The sequence below is a fragment of the Dufourea novaeangliae genome, unplaced genomic scaffold (genome assembly GCF_001272555.1).
Source record: "Dufourea novaeangliae isolate 0120121106 unplaced genomic scaffold, ASM127255v1 scaffold579, whole genome shotgun sequence".
Taxonomy (NCBI): Eukaryota; Metazoa; Arthropoda; class Insecta; order Hymenoptera; family Halictidae; genus Dufourea; species Dufourea novaeangliae.
Window position 1 is genome coordinate 18,087 of NW_015374445.1, and position 18,086 is coordinate 36,172.

An 18,086-nucleotide genomic window follows, 5' to 3' on the forward strand; every position below is an offset into this window, starting at 1 on the left:
AAGTTAGCAGAGAGTATTAGTTCCGCCAGAAAGAAGAGTATACCGGCCCAGTATGTCCTTAATACCAGGAATTCGTTTGAAAAGCGTTCCCGGTGAACGCATTCATTTGTATACGTCATGAATACGTGGATCCACATAGTTATCGTTGCACTGCAGGAAGAACTGCATTTCGTTCGATATAACCTGCATTTCTGATTTTTGCCTTGAATGCATTTGCCTGGCATAACGAGGGCGAGCATTAAAAAGTAAAATGCAGTGCCTTTACCTCGAGCCCGTTAGTATTAATTACGAGTGCCGCACCGAAGACTGTGGATTAATTTCACTTGCTTAAAATTGTTTAAACTCGACCTACCGTAACAAGTTTACTCGGGTAATTGGATTAAACTTTCTGATATTTGGCTGATTTGAATCGAAGTTTCCTTTTTGTAAATCGACTTCTTATTTTGTTGCTTCATTAAGCAGACAGCCTCACAGTTGAATGGGTAGCTAACTTTCAAGTACATTTATATCAGAAATTCCAGGTTATTTAATACTATAAGAGAAACAGAATATCATGTTTAAATAAGTATGTACAATTTCATTCTGTTTAATGTACGTTGTATTTCCAGAATATTCAAAATGTCCTTTCACAAGTCATTACTTAATTACTTTCATTTTCAAATAATATAATTCGAAATTTAATTAAGTATAATATTTGATGGAACTGGTCTTAAATTTAAATAAAATTTAGATAGATGGCAGTACCTATATCTTTTAATATTTATCGACATATTTAAGGTAACAACAAAATATTGTTTAAGATAACTATTGCAACTTTTTTACGTATGTTACAGAAAACATGAAAGATGTGGTAAATAATGTTTCAATTTTATTCTACATATACATATCGATCTTCCGTTTAAGTTGCCTTCACTATAACAAATTTCAAGATTTTTCAAGTGATTTTAAACTAGTTTGTTGATTCTACAAGTGGATCAAAAGAAAAATAAACAAGTGCACTTTATGTATAACATACATGATCTTTCCCTGCATTTTTTATTCTGTAAATACGAGTGCGAGTTCGTGCTATGCGTGATCACTTGACATAATCGCATGACGTCATTATGGCTCTGCCCCACAAGTGCAATATTAAGTATGTATTTAGTACCATCTATTCATTAATAGCAAGTAAAATTAAATATAATTTTCATTTAAAACAATAATAGTTAACATTTTTTTTAAATGTTATAAAATCTATGAAAGCATCCCCTTTTACATTTTGATATTATCGGTGAATATATCTTTCGATGACGTTCAATTTCAGCAATTTTAGACAAATAGTTTCAATTTAAGAAATGTCACAACATGTAGAATCGTAATATTTGGTTTTTAAGTTTTGATATTTTGTTAATGTTCCGTCCATTCTCGTAACATTCGACTTTATGTCACAAGACTCATATCGTTTAAAAGTGTTCACTCTTTTTTTTCACCCTTCTGTACTGTTCAAGTAATTATTGCAATAAAATTTTAATTTCTTAAAAGCTTATATTTAAAAAGTAACATGCAGTAATTCTACGTGTAGAATTTTCTCTTTTATATTATAACGAAATCTTAATCTTTCAAGGTCCGTTGGTATAACATGTCAAGTACAAAAATAGGAACTTTGTTACATATATGTATATGCTCTTAATTAGTATGTATAACTGAAAATATTAACCAGTAATTGCATAAAAAATAACACCTCTTAATTCTTACATGCTAGTCTGAATACTTTAATTTATAGTCTTTGCCACAAGGATGCATTATTGCACATTAAAATTACGATTATTCCAAATTTTATTCAATTTGTAGATTATTTATTTATATCCAGAATTTTTAAAATTACATATCTATACATTGTTTCAAGTAACTAATCAGTTAAGATAAATGTTTCGAGTAAAAATTGACCTTGCAAGGTGCACAAGGGTTAACGAAGGTTGTAACTCATTTGAATATTCCCGAAAAACGAGGTGCAAAACGCGTATCCGTTTACAAAACAGCCATACGCTTCCTTCTTTTGGTCCCTCCGCCGTACCGAATTTCAACGGGCATAAAGATCATAATCATTACCCATTCTAATTAAGAGAAGCAGAAAGCGTAGGACAAAAATGGCACGGAATGTAATTAAAGCGGGATATTCTCGTTGGAGTTTGGAATACTTGCTTAAATTAGCACGGTTAAAACTACGAAAACGTTCTATTTGACACTCCAAAAGCGTTAGAAGTTTTTACTACTATCGATGCTCTACTCTTTTATCGTGATCGCGATGGAACCACGGATTCCCAGTAAAACTTTACGCGTCTTCATTGAATTTCAAAAGATATTGTCATCCACGGTTCACGAATATTTCTTGTGAATGATCAAGTCTTTAAATTTTCGTTCATTCAAATTTTTATAGGTTTACTTACATTTTTATAGGATAATTTTAACAAGTCGAAAGCAAAGGACTTTATTAAGCATACTTAATACCTTCGAATATCATATAAATATACCTGTACAGTTCACAATTGGCTTATGACACTTTAGTTTCTTCTTCACTTAAATTAACTTCTGTTTAAGATGATAAAAGTTCCATAAAGAATTCCTCACACCAAACATGAAGTAAACATCTTTCGAAATTACTATTATAGTGGTAATTTTGTAATACTCTACACAGAGACAAATCTATTGCTAATACACATTCGTATGATCGTCAAAGTTTAATCATCACTAATTATTTTTTTTCATTTCACTCCACAGTATTTACAATCCTTTCAAAACTTAATTGATTAGTTACATTGTGCATAAAGTTATGATAAAATAATGAAACGAAATAAAGATGAAATTCATTCACATTGAGCAGTAATATGAAAAACCATTACTGGACATAATTCTCTCATTTTTCGTAACTTTTTGCCATTCTTTCAGCAACAATTGGACTCCCCATCGATAAAGTGATATAAAACCACGTCAACTTTCACTCGACGACTACACCGTTTAAACACACCGTGTACCTTTACATTTACAGTCGAAAAGTTCTAATTCGAGGAAATACACCGTTCCGTTTGAAGTTTTAAACAGAAATTTGATCATTTTCACGTGTACCTACTCCATTTACTTTTTAGCGCAGCCGAGAAGAAAGGACCGCGATTTAACCCGCTAATCGGATATCCGATTCTTCCTCCGTCACGTACAAGGAAATCCGATTTACCTCGATTCCTCCACGCCCGAGGATATGAAAAAAACAACGAGATACTTCGACGGTATTCGTGAGTACCTGTGAAATTCGATTTATTGATCTTTCGATGGCGTTGATGAAGTGACACACATATGCAAGCCTAGAGTTTTCCCTTCGCTATTGTCTGTTTTTATATATTTTGAGAATAGAAAGGGTCTTTCAATGGTTATCGATTCCCGATGACTCATTAGAAACTCTTTAAATGGGCCGCTCGCTCAAAAGATTCCAAAAACAAGAACTTTTTAAAAAATTTGGATTTAATTTAATTTATTTATACGAGTGTTCAAACTTTATAACGCAATTAATTAGACAAAGTATAGAAGCACAACTAATGCAAAACTTCGATGATAAAAACTTTTTCAAGTCTTCTTACAAGACTGGTGTGAGTTAATTGAATGGGAGATATTCTGGGATCAATTAGACAATATTTTGAAATGGAATTTATTTTTTAGTAGTTTAGAAGAGACATCTATTTAGGAATATACTTGAAAATCCACACGAATATTCAAAAATGCAGTAGTAGAAAAGTTGTGAACCGATTCACTTGAACCTCACCACACACACATTGATAGAAGTGTCTCTGTAGCACGAACCAAAATACTAATTGTAATTTTATTAGTTTTTGGTACTCGAAAAAGTGTCTGATTCTTATAAAAAATGCAACTTTTCTATTAAACGATGTCATTTTTGTAAATGCTAAAATTTTTTCAGCTTTTTTGGTTTTTGTTATTAAGAACCGAACCATCTATAGAACATAATCATAGTTGAATTTTTTTATAGACCTTCTTCCGAATGAGTAATCTACAACACCACGAAATTATTGCTCTTTTTATAGACTTATGTAAACTTGGAAATATATTCATAAACTGATGTTTTTTTTACGTTACTAAAATGTGAATTTTATCTCGAAACATTGCTTAAATGATCCCAGAAATTCCCATTCAATTGTCTCTTACCAGTTTCGTAAAAAAGACTTCAGAAGTGCGTACTTTGTTTAGTCTTCAGGTAGAGCAACGAAAGGAAAGGCAGAGAATCAAAGAATATTTAATCCACTGAATTTCTAACTGATTTAACACTAGAACTACCAGCATTGAATGTATGCTAAGTTAAATTGTGTAATATATTAATATGTATAATAAATAATGCAATATATCTAGTTTAGTATATTGTTATATAAAGTGTATATGAAATTAGAGGTTAACATAAATTTTCATAAAAGTATCTATAAGATCTCAGTAAATGTAAAATAAAAAATCTGAAATCTGTCATTTTGATGGGTTCGCTAGTCCTAGTGTTCAATTACTACGGTGACATTTGTTTCAAACATACGATTTCATTCGATATACAGGATGTCCAAGCTAACGTGACCACTCGAAACAACTCTGTCTTTAACAAAGATACCAGATAAGGACGAAGGAAAATGTAAAGTTTATGCTCGACAGAACCATTAAGTCACAGTTAAGTGTACAGTAATATTTTTGTTTATTTCAAGATAATCGCCTCGTGTTTGGTGCACAATAATAAGACGAGTAATCGTTTCTCGCTTTAGAGCCCATTCGATGAAAGAAGAAGTTTGAAGAAAGTTCAATGGAAGGTAGAAATTGTGCACGAATCTTCTTTAGGCAATTGTCGTGACAGGCACATGATTCGTCGGTCGATTTAGTTGAACTGTGTTAAGCAGATTTCGTCGGAAACGGTTTTCGTCACGCTAGAGACGGGGAGTTATAAATTATTCCATTATAAGAATCCAATTTCTAATATCCCTTAGGCTAAGAAGGAAACTTTGGTGAATCAAATATTTCGATTTTTCCGAAACTTCGTAGATTTCTAGGGGATCTCAATCGAAGTATCGGACAATTTTTTCTTTTCACTACTTTTCAGGGCTTCAAGATTGAAACACTATTTAATCCTTGCGGACTGTTCAATAAATTGTTGCATTAATTGTAACTATGCATATATTTGTAAATGTTACAAGACATTACGAAACTGCTAAATGTCTGAAATAAATATTGTTTAGGAGATATTAAAGCTTAATGGACGTCACTAACGTTATTATAAAATAATAAAAGTGGCTTAAAATATGCTGGGTGAGTTAATAAGATCTACTATCCAAAATTGTAACTCGTTATCTATTGGTTGTATACAAAAAAGGTTTTAATGAATTATGTAGCATTTTAAGGGATGCATCGAATGGATACAATTTAATTTCCTTATATCTTCTTTTTTTTTAAGGTATCAAGGTGATTTTGAGTTTTTTCAAGGTCAATACTTATTTTTTTCAATATGTTTATGTCGATGAAAGGACGAATTCAGTGACCTATAGCATGATGGTATTAAAAAAGATGCATTAACCTTGAAAAAAATTCAAGTTCACCTTGATATCTAAAAAAATCAGGCGGTATAAGAAAATAAAATTGTATCCATTCGATGCGTCCCTTAAAATGCTACATATTTCATTATAATGTTTTTTGATACAACCAATCGGTAACGAGATATTTTAGATAGTAGTTCTTCCTGACTCACTCTGTATAATTTTACGAAATATCAGATTTTCTTCATACAGACCAGGTGTGCTATCACTTATGAGCGATAATGTAATTGAAAAGTGAGGTCAAATTGATTCAAATAGTGCACGAAGGTTAAAGGTTAATGTGTGTTTCCTTATTTCCCCCTATATCTTACAAATGACATAAGATATAACAAGTAGATCATAGACAAAACTGCGTGTCTACTAAAAATATTATTAAACTTCCCTCTCGAAATCGTTTTCCGTGTCTACGAATATTTTTTGGAGGGAAAATAAAGGGAAAAAGAACAAAGATCTACAATATAATTTCAGAAACAAAGCTGTTCATTTCACGGGCAACTGGATAAAAAGAAGAAAAAGAACAGGAACGAGGAAGATTATTTGAAGACTTATTCGCTACGAATAGCTTACACGGTTCGTCTACCAAAGATCCCTCGTCGAAAAGCACCTGGGACCTTTATAGGATGATCGTCTTACCATTTTCGTGCCCTAACAGGGTGGAATTCCACCTGCGAGACAAATAAACGGGAGATCGATGCTTGGCTTTTATTAGCCCACGTACCCGGAAGCCGGACCATCGCGCGCAACTTTTCTGAAACGAGGAAAACGGGAAAGTCTTCTGGGAGGGCAGGCGGGTACTCTGTCCCAACAACCAGAGAAACTTTCCTTTTCTTTGCCCTTTGCCCCACACTCGCGATACTTCCTCGGCGTACTTGAAATGCTTCTCGACCTTACCTCGAATAGCGTTCGTTTTACTCGGTTCTATTAGTTTTTACTGCTAACAACAATTAGACCAATTTTTATGTGACGAAATTTTCCTGTGATGTTACCTTAACAAATGAAAAAAATACGTCAACCGTGTCACAATGGATATTTATAGAAATGTATAGAGGCTGCAAACTATACAATGTGAAGAATATAATTTGGTCGCCATAATTATTTAGTATTATGTATGGAAATTATTATTGTTTTTTATATTTAGTTAAAATGAAAATGTCACATTTTCTGGTAGCTTTCGAAGTCACCGTGTATTTGTTCAACGTAACTCCTAACATTTTGTTTCATTCGTTTCTATAGACAAAGTAAAAGTATTAATTTTTGATCGCAAAAGGTGAAGGTACAATGGAAATAGTGCCATTTTGGTAGAATATTATATCAACAAAGTATTTTTGTTTTTACTTTAGAAATTTGTAAATTACTTTGAGATAGATAACTTACATATGTTATAATTAGGCGTCCTTAATTTGATTATAATTCAGGCTCAATTTAATTCAAGGAATGGTAATGATGTTCTAGTTTATTGACTTATTTTGATTTATTCTATGTGGTAGGCGCGCTCTTCAACTGTTTCACGAGTTTGTTTCATTCATTTCCATTTTTCTCATTCATTAAATTTAACCAGGCTATCGATTGAGACCGTGTATTAACTGGGATTCGGTTGTTCGAGTATTAATACATATAACCCACCGCGCCAGACGTATTTCACGCGTATTTTGCCTGTATTTAGCGACAATTTATGGATGCAGTTCCGAAAAGGATCACCCAGCAAATACTCCTGAATGAACATACCTTAAAGGTTTTCCGGCGCAATTAAAAATTAACTGAGATAACAGTAAAATAATAAGGTAAATATTTCTAATAAGGGACCCACCTCAGATTTCGATGATTTTTCAATATGTTCTCAAAGTTATCACCCTAAGTAGTTTTGTGGAGGTTTCAGTTGGGGTTCGTTATTCGTAGAAAAAAGTTATTATCAAAAAAAGTTTAGGTAGATAATTATTTAGAAGTTTAGCCTTCTCACTGACTTCGATGCATTGAAGTTAAAAGCATTCACGTAGAATCAGTCTCGGGTACACCACTTCAAGAAGAAACTCGTCTATTGTTTTGGAGGAGTTATTATAAAAGACAGTTACTTTTTCTCTTGAATTGTCTGTAACCAACTTCACTCAGTTAATACTGACATTACTGGCATTATTGCTTCAAAGTTGGTTAGATACAGCTCAAGAAAAGAAAGTCATTTAGAGTTGGTTAGAGACAGTTCAAGAAAAAGGTATCAATGTTCTCTTATTAACATTTTGACTGTGTTATCATAATATTAACAGATCTTCCATGGCAATGAATCCTTACTCCATTAATGTAGCATTATCTCAGTTAATTTTCGATTGGACCAAAGAACCTTTTACATATACTCATTTGGGAGTGTCTGGAACGATTTCAACAAGTTTCATGAAAATTGTAGGGTGGACCTTCTCGGAACTGTAGCCCAACTTATAACTTGGAAACGAAGCCTCGAACGCAATTTGGTCATTCTGGATTTTCGTCTTAAAGTTTCCATGTAGAATCCACCCTGTATATTAACCGAAATTATGAGACGAGAGGTCTATAGAAGAAGGTGCAAACACATTCTATCGGATTGAAAGAGCACAGACAACACCAGAAACCAACTCCAAGTTACCCAGAAATATTAAAGAAATTTTTAAAACTGAAGGAAACCTCAAAAGAGCAATCGAATTGGTCCGTAGAATTAAACCTTTATTGTAAAAGATGTGAAACAATAACCGACTGTGATCGCTCATAATTAGACTGCGGATTTGTATGCAAAATTACGTATTCTAAAGTAATTCATAAGGACAAGAATCAATGTTGGAATGTCTTACTTCTCCAAAGTGACATATTCGGTTCAGAATAATATTTTTGTCTTTTCTTATATTTTACAGGGCCTAATACAATATTAGTTCATAAAATCAGTAGTCTATTAACACCCAAGAAGTTGATGCGACTTTACTTCACAAAAAAAAATAAAAGACAAAACGTTTAGCGATGTCCAGTGATCATTCGACTGGTGGAAGAGTCGACCAACAAATTTTTTCCAACTGTACTCGCATCCTTAACCCCGCGAGTTCGCGATAACCAGAGTTATAAGGGTTCACCAGAACGGAACGAGGGGTTGGAACGAGGGAGACGCCGATATTTATCGGTGTGGTAAACGGAAATAGAATTTTGACGAGAGATTTTTGCGACGTATTGCGAGGGTAACTTTGTATACTTATACGTATCGGCCAGATGCTTGCGCGTGGATGATAATAAAAAAAAAAGAAAAAAAACTCCCCTCCTTCGTAGTACCCATGGAACACGCCCATAATTTCGTTCTGGAGCTTTATGGGTTATCGCTGGTGCCTTTTGTGGGTATATCGACGTTTTTCTTATTGTTAGTCCGACTGATTGCCGTGAATTATGACGTCAGCTTGACAGGGAATTTTGGGGGAAATAGAAATGTAAAAAAAGAAACGGGAATACGAGCAATTTGTTCCGTTTTCAGTGTTACTGTGTATAGGATTTGTAAAAAAAGGTACACATGTAGTTTTATGGCTTGATTCTATTTTCATGCCAGATTGAACAAGAAATATTTTTATGGAATTTTGATTATATGAACTAATTAAGCCACATGCTGAATAAATTTTAAAATAATGTTATTTTCGTTACGAAGAATGATCGTTTATTTTGGAACAACTCTGCGTAAATATTGACGTGAAATATGTTTGCGTACCCTCAGATTTCAATCTGTATTAATATATGTAAATTGGGATATTGTTTGTAAATATTACTAGTAGCATTTGTGCATCATTATTCAGAAAATAATTGTAATATATTCAGAAATAAAACCAAATTGATAATTAGTGTTCGGAATTTATCATAAAATACTTTATTTACGTTAATATAAAATTTAAAAAAAACTTGTTTTAAATAAAAGCTCACAGAGATATATCTGGTACCGCAGAAGATGTTTTGATGAAACGGATTATGATTAAAAGTCAGCCATTTTCTTCTATTGATAGATATACAGCTCAATTTGTCGAAAGTTACTAAGGAAATAACATAATAAAATGCACATATTAAATATTTAATAAACAATAATTTTGCATATATAAAAAAATTTTTTAATTTTCCCTCTTATTTAACAGCTCAAAGGTATGTAAACCCTTAAAACTCGAAAGAAATTCTCGAGAAAACAATATAAAGATCACAAAAATAACCACAAAAAAAAATGTGAACATTTTGTGTGTATATTGTAACTTGGTTATTTACATATATGTAATATTCGCGTATCATTATTACGCGTTGCGAGCTCGCTTCGAGCATGGTCAGTCCGGTACTGTCCGAGCGAGAGGATATGTACCGCGATGAAAGGAAGCGAAGAAGGACGGAAGACTTAATAATGTCCGGAGGGACACTGTGGTGCCATTATCTTTAAGAGCATATTACCTCTAAAGTGCCACGAGTCTTCGCACAGTGGCGCAATACCGGCGGGCAAAGAGGAAAGAAGACGAACAGAGGAAGCGGCCGGCCGAAGCCCTTTACCGGTAATCACTACGAGAGGATAAAAGTGACCGTCCCTTCCCCCCCTACAACCCTTGGTCCTCCCTTTTTTTTATTCTCCTCGCGAGCTTTGAAAATGTCACGCTGAACCACGAAATGTAATGCATCACTTTACGAAGACATTTTTAGCCGGAAGATGAAACTTTACAGCATAAAAAGTTCCTTCAGGAAGATTGTCAGAAAATTTCCACCTGGAATTTCCATTTTTATTTCGTACAGTAGAATCTACAGTCTTTGGTCAAAAAATTAGGGTCACCCATAATTTTCGAAATCTTTCGTGGTAATCGTAGAATTAAAAGGCCAGAACGTACTTTAATAATATTTTTTATTAACTACTAACTATTTTATTAATTAATAATTTATATATTATTGTATGCAATGCCTGATTATTTTTTACTTTTGCGAGTTTATTGTACAGGGAACTCTCCCGACATGAATTCTATTGAAAACGTCAAGAGTTGATTTACAACCCCTGCACAGGCATCACCTGTCTCCAGAATAGATGATTGAAAACAAAAATTTTGGATATTTTATATTTTATAGTTTTTAAAATTTTGGGGTAATTTTATAGTTATGTCACGCAGTGTATAATATAGGTAATATAAAATGTATAGAAACGTAAAGCTCAACATAAATTTAACAAAAAAACACTATTAGATTTTCAGTAATCGTAAAATAAGAAATCTGCAATCCGTCATTTTGACGAGTTTAGTAGTTCTAGTGTTAATATTTTGAATGTAATCGACTGTCAAAAAAAATTATTAGGAAAATTTATCTCATGCTTCCGTATTTGCAGAGATACATTTATCGTGATAAATTTTCATTGATTCATTTTATATTTTACAGGCATATTTGGTTATGTTCCAAGGATCTTTTGTTCACTTTTAATCGCTTTTTACTCACATTTTTTATACTTCTGTTTATAAAGTAGAAGTACATATGTAATATTTCTTCGAAATTCGTATCTGTTATAATATATATATGTATATATTATTATTATTATTATTTTGTTTATGTGTATACTTAAAATATTATAGAGCAACATTTGGTACTTCAGAAACCAGATCAGAACTGTCTACAATGAAAAATTCTTTATCTCTAGAATTTTTCATATATCAATCCTGATTACGATCACATCGAAATTAATCAGAAACATTGGAACGATAAATTTATAGTATAAATAATGATAAAACTATGTATTATTCAACAAGGAAAACAATGTTTCTTTCTGCCAAAGAATTATTTCACCCTTCCTTCATATTTCTGGTAGAAAACACAGAAAGGGAGGCTGTTCCCTCTGTAATGGTCCCGAAGAGAACCTTGTTAACCCTTTAACAAGTGGCAGAAATTCTTCCAGCTCGAAAGAGGTTCCAAAATAAATACTTTTCTTCCAGAAAGAAGACGCTTCAATTCCTTCAGAAACTACGTGACGTAGAGAACTATGAAAATGGTTATACCTAAGATATACCTACTAGATATTTCAGTGTATAGGTAATGCAAGATGAAATACTCTGAGACAAGGTTTTTTTTCTTTATTTCTTTCGTAAATTTATATTCTACTCGGATCAATTTCAGAGTACTAAGTAAATGTGCTGGAAGCAACTTGGCGTAATCCGGGATACTGTCCTCTGATAATATAAATCATTTGTTATTTGATCAGATCCTTTTCCAATTTTTCTTGAATACTCCTTTCATAGATTGATTTGTTAACTCTCGAATTAGGATATTATCTTGGCCTGTATTTCAATCTTTGTGTTTTGGAATATATAATCTAGTTACATCCTCTATGAATGACACTTTCGTTTCTACTGTTTGAGGATATAATAGTTCCTTCTAATCTTGTATAAACAGTATGACACAAATTTGAATGTGCATTTAAAAGCTTGTCAGTAACATAAGACATTATTGGCTCTTTGTCCCATTCGTTTGATGGAATTCAAGTGTTGAGCGTTGTTAAAAATACAATAGAAACTTAAAAATTTGGGAATTCTTTAAAATATATCAAAGGGGATTATCGATCGAAGATAAGAAAAATTGGGTTTATTATGAATAATATCATTATAATGGGAAGTATTACATATAACTGTGATGAAAGTAACACAACTGTCAAATGGCATTAGACGGTTTCAAAATGTTCAAATGTTCTTATGAATCATTTATATGCCATCTAACATGCACAAAAGTACAACAGAATATTTCATTGGTAATTTTGAAATAATTGTGGGAATGAAAGACGTAAGAAAAGTTGAACATAGAGTCGTGTATACTTATCACGTTCGCGACCATTGACGAGAAATTTTGCTTTAATAGTGAACACGTTGCTGACAGAATCGACAAAGCACATTTTCGGACACGTATATTATTTATTGGATAATTTTCAAAATACTCTTATTGACTTGTATCTTTCAAAATAATCCTATTTAACACTAGAACTACCAAAACAGTAAAAATGACTGGTTAGTACATTCTTACAACGCTCATTAAAATGTCATAGCAATGTATTTTTTCAGATCTTTTACAACTTTCATTCCACTACGAAACTGAAGAAATAGTTGATTTATAAATTTCTATATTTTCCAAAATTTGTCATGTTTATCAATCCGATTTAGAAATCGCTATACGTTATCGTCGGTAGTTCTGGTGTTAACAGCTCAAGGGTATGTAACCCCGTAAGTGATCAGGAACTGGGTCCTTAACGGTAACTCTTTATTTCTTTATTCCCTTCGTATAGTACTGGCTTCGTTTGCCGAAGATGTTTACTATGATCTTCTTTCCACTTTGCATGTATCTGTCGGATCAATCGCGACTTTAGGATGGTTAAAGGGCAAATTCACCAGGGAAATTTTACCAGACAGATCGATATGCACCAGTGGAGATCCCGTGGCTACGCGCATTCCTACCTGGATACAATGCAATTCCATTACGATACACTCAACATCGCAATGCCGTCTCTCAGTTAGCATTGCGCGTGTTCAATTGATAGCGATATGCTTGGTCGTTGTATGACGAGGCTACTCGCCGGCTAACGTTTCACGTACATCCGGACACATCACAGAGGAATGCTCGAAACTTGTTAGCGACGGGGCAAACCTTCTCTATCGGTCTACCTGCTAATACGTTACAATCGCGGTACATATGTACGTACACGTTTTCGCGTGTACCTACATCAAGAATTCAATCAGTGCGACGACGCCGCTGCCGTCGCGTCGCGAGACGACATATTTTATGAAGCACGGCTTGTTGCGCTGTCGTCAGACACACGATCATAACTATGCTCACCGTTTGCAGTGGGGGTAATTGTGGCGTCATGTATTCCCTCAGAGGGAATTTTTAGCAGATAATTTTGAGCAATGAGCAATGCTATCAGATCGAGAAAAAAAAAAGGAAAAAATCTCTCTCTTTACTGAAGGCAAGTGACGTCTAGTCTAGAGTAACTAATGCGACATGTATTCCCTCGCGTAAGAATTTTTCTACCAACGCTGACAATCAGTTGATTAGAAAAGCTAATGTTCTCATTGATACGCTTCGGGAGGACCACCGAAGAATCCGAAATTATTCATCCAATAATAATCCATCTCTCATTGACGTGCATTCATCCGTTTCAAAAATGCTTAACGTTCGTTTAACAAGACGCACAATTGGACGGGGTATCGTTCATTAAATATTCCGTAGCTCGTTTCGTCGCGCGAGAATCATCCGGCGGTCAGGTGGAACGTGTCGCAATTAAAATAACACCGGGGACCCAGCCTCGGTATTCAATTATACCCCGTGGATGGGGTGTGGGGAGGGAAAGCGTTACATTTATACACCGGCGGCTATATAATTAATGATGGATTCCGTCGAATCAGGTACGGTAGAACGATTCCGCGAGAAACGTAATAGCGAATGGGCAGGGCGCGACCGCTGCCGCCGACGACTGTAATTGCTTTATGTCAGGTAGACGGCGCGCCGCCGCCGTTCACGTTGAAGACGATGCTTGTTTACCAGCGTCTGACTGATAACGTCCGACGAATGACGGTAATTGTCGGCGACGGTTGTTGACGAAATCGCTGGGGTTGGTGTGCACACTGGTAAAACGGCGCACAGAATGGGTACGGGACAAAAGGGCGGAGGGCGGGGGATGACAAACGGGCGGGAATAGAGAAACCCTGGTGAATGAAGTCGAGACCACTCGAGAAAAGGCGACCAAGGGGAGGGGGGTGCCTCTAGCGTATAAAGGTACATTTTAATTACGTTGTTAGACCGCTGGTTTCTATGGAATAATGACGTTTTATCAAGCGATTCGAATACGAAGAGATGAGTAAAAGTAGCCGGCGAATAATGTAATATTCCTTTTTAAGCCTTAGATACCGAAGCACATCTGTATATGTATAATAATATATATTAATTTTTAGTGGTGATTAAAATGAGAGAAACGCGCTTTAAATCTGAAGAATTATAATTAGTAAAAATGTTTAAAAAATAGTAGTTCTAAACCTAGTTATTTGGCCAATACTTCCCTTACGGTGGGGGATGTTTGGGTTAGATAGTGTGAGTAAGTGGGTCATTTAATCTTTGTATTGTTTTTGCAGTAAATATAGAAAAGTGTTATGTATGTATATATTTATTACCTACAAAGTGATAATACATGTAAGTAAACGTAATGAAATAAAGACCCTGAAAGAATAACATAATAAACATGAAATTATGACTGGGATGGAATAACACAACATACATAAAGATATTTAAAACAGTTAATTGAAGTTTTAATGTTGATTTTCAAAACTACTAAAGTCAATGTCGAATTTAATAACATTCTCTGTTCTGCTCGTACTAACTACGTTATTTGGGCACTTCTGACCAACACCTCCCGCATTCGAACGATCATAGTAATGTACCTCTGTTACTTAAGCCACGCGTTTTAGATATTAATTTGTGTTCTATAATTGCTGCTGAGAGATAAGGTTCTCCATTAAAATTTTCACCAGCACCAGATATCTTGTATGACTTTATAGCAGCGATTTATTTCGATTAACAATGTGTATTAAACTTACCATAAAAATGCCCTTATACTACTTGCATAAGACTAAATTCGTACTGTACAAACTTCTCGTTTGGATTCTGAATACACGTACTACTGCAACAACGAACAATTGACATGTGAATAAGGTATACGTAAAAAGAATGGAAATATACAAACTGACTCAAAACCTCCCACGACCCAAACCTACTCATTCTCCCCTACAGGGTGGACCACGAGACGTAATCAGTTTCGATTATTCTACTGCTAGCTGTTCAATCGAAAATTTTCGTATTCAAATGTTATTTTCTTAAAGTTTCGTTGGTTTAGAAGAAACAAAATTATTTGTTACGATGCTTGCTGAATTTGTCTCAGTATCCGCTAAAAGATGGGCGTAAAAAAATTGTAGGTATATCTATAAAAAACTGAAGATGACCTTGAAAACTCTGAACAAAAGGGTTAACAACAAATTTTGTACAGTCACCTTAAAGCTCTCCTTGAATCATCTTATATTAGCTAAAAGAATTTCCGATCGAACAGTTAGCAGTAGAATAATCTGAGCTGATCACGTTTCGTGGTCCACCTTGTATAAAGACCGAAGAAAAGTCGCCAGAGACCCCCACTGAAGTTTCTAAAATTTAGCTTTCTAAATGTACCCAAAATAGTTCAAACAACATTGAGAAATCTGCACTGAACATTTTTATTAAGTACTTTTCAATATTATTCATCGTCTGACACGTTTTCTTGCAGTATGAATTTTCATGCTCTCTTTCGTCTTCATACGTGGTTTTATCGCCGGAATCTGACACACTTCACCGAATTTTACCGTTTTCTCCCTGACAAAGGTTTGTTTTTTTATATAAACGACGCATTTTCGAGGGAAAATTCCAACAAATGCAACATCATAAAAATCTACGTTAATACCAAAGAAGGGTCCATTGCGAGACCAGTTACCTTGTTTGTTAAAATCTCAGACACTAGAAGTAGCGTCACGAAAAAAACTGTACGAGACATAATCTTAAATAACAGTGATCTGTGTTTAAGTGAAATATTAATATAAAAATAGTTATTCAACATTGTAGAATAGAGAATGAGAAAGTGAAACAGTTGGAAGAAGTGTTGAGTATCATTTTTTCAGAAAACTAGACATTTTTTAATATTTTACTGTGTGATTCTACCTTCTATAATATGCCATAAATTTCCTAATTCAATGCATATAACACCATCTAATATTTAGTAAACAGACAGGAATATTTATTATTCTATTAATATTCATAAATCTGCAGACTTGTAGTTTGCACTGCGTGGCATATCTACGAAACCACCATTAAATTTTCAATTCTTATACATTAAAATAAAAACGAACCACTTTTTTCTAAGGAATATAAGCCATCATTTTCTAGAGAAGCATTATTTCTCTACACAATTGCAGACATGGCATACGTGGTTCGTTTTTATTATAACTACAATACATAAAAGTTGAAAATTTTAAGATGGTTTTATAGTTATGCCACGCAATGCATTGTCAGACAGGTACAAGAAATGCTACTGTAACGAGAAAATAAATCCGAATATGCAAATGTACGACACTATAATATAAAATGTATGAAATTGTAAGAGTTGCACAAAATATATATGAGATTCGTACGGAATAGGTGTAACAGATAATTTGGAATTTGTCCCTTTTCGTGTTTGTTGGACTGGAATACATGATTCTGTTTCCCTGCTCCGTGTCACTTTAGTACGTTCATAAAGTTAAGGGCCACACTTGCGAACGAAGTTATGAAGTACACTCGCAATATTCAACAATTGGTTCAACCTCATGAAATTACGTTTACGACAGATTCACTGTAACGTACACACGTGTTGTCGGCGTCGGAACAAAATTTCTAACAACGATAGATAATCAACAACAGTAGAACTATAACCAAATATTGCGGAATGGACTTAAATAAACATTTGAAATCTGAATAATTATTACATTGTAGATTTTATGCATTTATAGCCAATAGGGCTCTGTGTAATTCAAGAGAAAACAAAACTTTCGAAGGAAGAATTTTGTACTTTAGTATTTGTATTTATTAATTACATTGTAAAATGTCATTCTGCATAAAAATCCGCAGTCTAATAATTCTGTTACGAAGTAGTAGTGGAGGTAAACACTATTCGTACACATGTATCAAACAAACTTTCGAATCTATAAGTATTTAAAGGATTATAATGAAATCGATTTCAAAAATAAAAATAACTTGTCATTCACAGGAAAAATAAATCTATCCATGTAATTCTAATGTTTTTTTAAAATAATTTACGAAAATGTAGCTTCGTACAAGATACGCAACTTAATCACAATTCCAATAGTACTCTAGTAAACCTTAGATTATTTTCATGTTTCCGTGCATAATTCTAAAATGATTTATTTCAGGAACAAAATTTTCTATTTGTTCCTGAGTTTTTAGTCTATCGCCACAGCTATGAATTATTTATTACCGAAATTGCATTTTTTTTGTATTCGTATATTTCTTTGGGTCACCCGGTATAAGACCTATCGCCACAGTTATCAATTATTCATTGCAGAGACAGAATTTCTACTGTATTGGTATATTTCTTTGCTACATCCAGCGTATAAAAATGGTCGCCACTGTTACAACGCGTCGATACTGCAAGATTGTTACACTTCCTGTGACACAGACGCACCGTGTAGACTGGTAGTAAATAGCAGGGAAAGTAACGGAAGCGAAGTAGACATCCACGATTTGGTTGTACAATTTTGTTGCATCGAAGGCCAGCTATGACAGGTAGAAGATACTTGGACGCTTCTGGGTCATGGAGTTCGTGACAATTCCGATTCCCTTTCATTTTCACAATAATTTCAAACGTATTTATACAAAGTGTCCCATGTACGCGATTTCAACATATTCATTTGTTAACCACACATCTTTTTGAAC